This window comes from Nelumbo nucifera, chromosome 1 (genome assembly GCF_055504915.1).
Source record: "Nelumbo nucifera cultivar China Antique chromosome 1, China Antique-T2T, whole genome shotgun sequence".
Taxonomy (NCBI): Eukaryota; Viridiplantae; Streptophyta; class Magnoliopsida; order Proteales; family Nelumbonaceae; genus Nelumbo; species Nelumbo nucifera.
The window spans coordinates 131,205,868-131,210,817 of record NC_142649.1 but is presented as its reverse complement, the minus strand read 5'-3'; the positions used below and the strand labels follow the sequence as shown (position 1 = coordinate 131,210,817).

At 40.7% G+C, this 4,950-nt stretch overlaps 1 long non-coding RNA gene across 1 annotated transcript; it reads right to left on the bottom strand.

The window, feature by feature from the left end:
* Positions 1-3,403: 3,403 nt before the first annotated feature.
* On the bottom strand, positions 3,404-4,663 carry LOC109115477 (uncharacterized). Its single transcript, XR_002023255.2, has 2 exons — positions 4,076-4,663; positions 3,404-3,676 (listed from the first exon to the last, which is right to left on the bottom strand). It is a non-coding gene; the product is annotated as an uncharacterized LOC109115477 (long non-coding RNA).
* Between the last annotated feature and the right edge of the window lie 287 nt (positions 4,664-4,950).

Genomic DNA, 4,950 nt, shown 5'->3' with positions numbered 1-4,950 from the left:
TGAGTACCTGAGAACCCATCAAAGATACCCACCTTGTTGGTGGGTTCTGTTACTATGAGTGTTGTACTTAGGAAAACGAGGTTAAGTTATATTTTATAGCATAGAAATACAATGCTAGTATATTAAACCAAGGCAATACAAAATTATAGTCTTATTTTTTATGTTAAATATAGTTTTATATTGTCTTTAATACCACCATCTATAAAAAAGAATTAAATTATATCGAGTTAATGTAGTTTGGGGTCAATTACACCGTATGGAGATTGTGTGAAAACCTCTATGGACATAAAATGCTTTTCACCCATTATGAACCAGGCAATGTTTACAAATAAGTGTTTGTTTTTATTAGAAAAATACCCCAAACAAGCACCTTACCAAACACAGCTTTCATGTTTGGTTGGAACCAACCAACCCTACTTTTTTAGGTTGGCTTAAATCGCTCAATATAAGGTATTCTAGTGAGATCAGCTTCAGTGCTCACATTGTTCGCCAGCCTTTTATGCCATGCATTGAGAATATCTCCATGCTTGTATGTTTTTTTCTTCTTTCATGGGAAAATATTCTCAATACAAGGCTGCAATGGACTGTGTAAACGGTGTGAGCACAAGTAGTACTAAAACCCATATGTACGCATGGTTGCCTCATCCTAATTAAGCCCTTTTGCCATACTCTAATAAAGTTAAACGATAACTCATTTAAACTTCCCCCAAGGCTTTTGACAAATACTTAAACGGCTCCCTTAATGTCTCGAGTAAGTAAGTTATAAATACTTAAATAGCCCCTAATTGAATACCCAAATAAGTGTTTTCCAAGAAAGACTTAATCGTATAAGTGCATTTACCCATGGTTTTCAAAATCGGAATGGATCGGACGGTCGGATCAGAAAAACCGGAAATCGATCCATTTTTCCCAAACCTGCTTTTTCCCCAAAACTGTTGAGTTTGGTCAGCAAACAGTTGAACCGGCCAGTTAATCGTTCGAACGGTTTTGACCATTTTTCAAAATTTTTAATTTTTTTGTCAAAACGGGCTGGGCATTCAAGTTAAACGATCGGACCATTCAAACTGGCAATCGGACCCCTGACTGGTTTGATCACCAATTCGGTTTTAAAAACCATGCATTTACCTATGTTCTTTTATTTTCCATGTAAATAGAACAATAACCATTTTAGCCATAAAAATTCATTATTAAAAGAGACATTTTTGTCCTATTCAAGTGTTATAACTTTCCCCTAGGTGGGAAAGTTATTTACCCACCTAGGAAATGGATATCATTTAAAAATAAACCTTCCCTCGTCCCCACATAAATCTAAAAACAGAACATATGATTCTTGGTCAATGAGAATCAAAATCCCATTGACCAACTCTCCCCCCTCTCAAAATCCAGAAAAAGAACACCCCCTAAAAATTTTAAAATTTCCAAAAAAATAAAAATAAAAAACAAAATGAACCAGGTAGTTGAATCAATGACCCATGAACTGAAGCAGAAACCTGGTTCATCAAATCTGGTTTTCAGAACATTGATTTTACCTTCTTTATATCTTCTTTTATCCTCAATTAATGATCAATTAATATCCTCGAATTTCCTTTTCCCTAAAACAATACACAAGTAGGAGTGGCAATTGGTTACAGTGCAAATCTTATCTTGATCCGATCTAAAATTCGTAACCGATTCACTTATGCTTTTGTTTATTGGTCTTTATGATTTGCTTTCCTACATAATAATACAAAATTTGTACTTAATATTTCTCTTTTTGCATTCAGTATTGTTGCAAAATTTGTACTTAATATGATTCACTTATGCATCCCAAAGACATGCAAAATTTGCACCTTCCTTCCTGTTCCTAAGTGGATACTGATGATGCACAATCTGGCCGGTCTTAGCTGTTGATGATCTTGCCTCTGAAATGAGTAACAGGGACCTGAAACGGGAGGAGAAGAGAAGCTCCGGGGAGAACCCGGCGTAAGGGCTCCGAAGCTCAAGTTAGAATCCTTCGAAGGCAAGAATAACCAGATAGCGTGAAAGTTAGCATACCTCATCCATGGGGGGGTAGAAGCCTTTTATAACCACCTCGCGCACTCACTTCCAGGCCTCCGTCAGGTCGGGCATGATTACTTCTGAACTCCTGCCAGTTCGGGTGTCATTTCCTCTGGTCGGACAGAACCGCCACTGTTCCTTTTGTCGGAGCCGTCTCTGCAGCTAGTGACGACGGTTGTAGGTGGCAGTAGCAGGAAGCCGTTTGAAATGCGGCTGTCAGGCGTCAGATCCCAAATCAGTCAGGTACGCCGCCCTTGGATAAAGACGTCCTTGGTATCGGGTACGTCTGGCTGGCCTGGTGCTTTGGAAGTGAAGTGTTGGAGTGGCGAGCGAGGTGCCTTGAGTTCGGTTTGGAGTGTTCCGAGCTGCCACGGGTCAGCTCGGGTCAGCTTTGTGAGGCTTGGGGCCCAATACAGTTCGTGCTCCTCGCAGGGAGCTCGGGTTCTCAGGAGGGAGCTCGCTCTTATCAGGGAGCTCGGGCTCCTAGTAGGGAGCTCGGATTTAGGAAGCTCAGGTTCTTTAGGGAGCTCGGGTTTTTTAGGGAGCTCGGGCTCCTAGTACCGAGCTAGGACTTAGGGAGCTCGGACCTTTAACAGGGAGTTCGCTCTTAACAAGGAGCTCGGACTAAGTACAGCGGTCTGGAGTTCGGGCTCGGTAGTGAGTTTGGACTTGCTTCCGATGTTCGCTTTGGGTGCTCTACTGTCCCGAGCTGCTTGCCTTTGCCACGTGTCGGGCGATCGCGAGGTCGGGCCAAATTTCCCTTCATCAGATACCATGTTTTTATAAAAATACCAGTAGGGATCACATCATCTTACATCCTACCTTTATTTTTCAAGACAAGATCAAATCTGAAGCAAAAATTTACACCTGGCCTTTTCTTTCACTCCCATGCATTTACAGCAATGCAACAACCAAATGCAGCTTTAATGTCTACTTCCTCATCATCATCAAGCACCAAAATCCATGTACTCCTTCCTACTCATCAAATCCAATTATACACCCTTCAATCCTCAAATCCCTTTACTCAAACAAACAAATCTGAATGCAAGCTTCACTTTGAAGAAGCCTGGAAATGAAATTGATAGGTTGAGTTTCGTTCTTTGGGTATTACCTTTTTTTCAGTTATGGATTTTAAAAACGATTTTCATTTGCTGAGCAATTTTCTATCAGTTATTTTTGCTCGATCTCCCATTTGAGGCTTCTTCCATCCAATATAATGTTTCAGCGCTCTGAATTCACCAAATATAATTAATTAACAGACCGTTGTTTTGAGTCTTTTGACTGATTAAAACCACCGACATTCTTCGATCCAGAGAAGAGTCAAAGCAGAGTAAAAATCTAACAAAATCACAACGACTACTTGAAATAGAATGAGAAAGATCGAGAATTAGAATCTTATTTCACTTCCTGCTGTCGAACAATCGACATGGGCCTTACATTTATTCTCTCTTTTTCATGTATTTAATTTAAGCTAAAATAGTAACAAACAGCAAACCAAAAATAGAAGTTCCTTTGGTATTAAAAAAAAAAAAAAAAAAATTTACAAGTGCAAGGTTTCTCCGGCTCCGGCTCTTGCCGGGAAGAGGGACTCGGCGTAGGCGTAGTCAATCATCTTCACCATCCGACAAACCCCAAGAAACTGCAACAAACAAAAACCACAATTCTGTAATTCATTCATTCTATTTTTCACTTCGTTTTTGTGTTCATGATTCGACAATCTAGAGTGCGGATATAAACATTTGCTCTCTGTTTAAAATCAATTTACAAGAATTTCTTGAGCATCCAATACGTTAAGAATTTTACACGATTTTCACAAAATTAACGCACCCAATGCTCGTTAATTGGCTTAAGTTGAATTCTAAATTCATGGTGTATTACTGCACAAACAGGGGAAATCAACAAGATCACATCTTTACTCCTGTAAGATTCTCAGTCTATAATTGAATCACAAAACCCGGAATCAAGAACCAAAACCCAGTGAGAATAATGTCAAATTAACACAAAGGAAAAGAAAAGAAAATAGCAACAGGGGTGGTACCTGAGAGATCGAACAGCTATGTGATGGGAGAGAGCATGGAATAAGAAATTGGCTCCGTGAAGGAAGAGGACAACTCCGGTACACCCCAACAAGAACAACTCCAACGTCATTATCTGAACTTGGAATAAACCCTAGAAACAGAGACCAACAAGCAAAGCCGAGAGAGAAATAGCGAGGGTCGATAGATTCCTGAAACGTCTCCCGCTCCACCCGTGTGCCGGCCCTTCTTATAGAAAGAAGGCGCGCGGCGGGGGCTGTAACTTCCCAACGTCCCAGGATATGCTGCTAACTAATTGGTGGCATCTCTTGCTGCATCCGCAATAAGAATACACATTGAGAGTGTAAATGCTGATTAAGCAGTGTTACTGCTTACATGGCAATATTAAGATGATGGATCTTGAGCTTTAATCATTTTATAGTAAGATTGTAATTGCCACGTGTAAGGAGAAGAAAACTGAATGTAATTGCCACGTGATCTCGTGTGCTGACTGCTGAGCTTGAAGCCATTGAACAAGATCAAATCAGCCCCCCACAACGTCCCACAGCCCCCCCGTGTATTAAGACTCCCATTCATCCTCTGAAAAGAGAGCGAGGAACGGCAGCACAGTGGTTTCTAGGAAGATCAAATCAGCCCCCCACAAGATTGCCCCCTATAACTTCCCACAGCACATCCCTACCGTATATTGGGAACATTTCCCGATGATGATATCATCATTTCTGGTATTATCATCAGGAGATGTTCCCAATGATGTGCTGTGGGACGTTGGGTGGGGCTGATTTGAACTAGTTCCTAGCAGTGAACTGCTGTAAAACCAATAAAGGAATGCGACATGGGTGTAGTGGACTTTCCAAGGCTGTATTTGGTTGTAATGCAA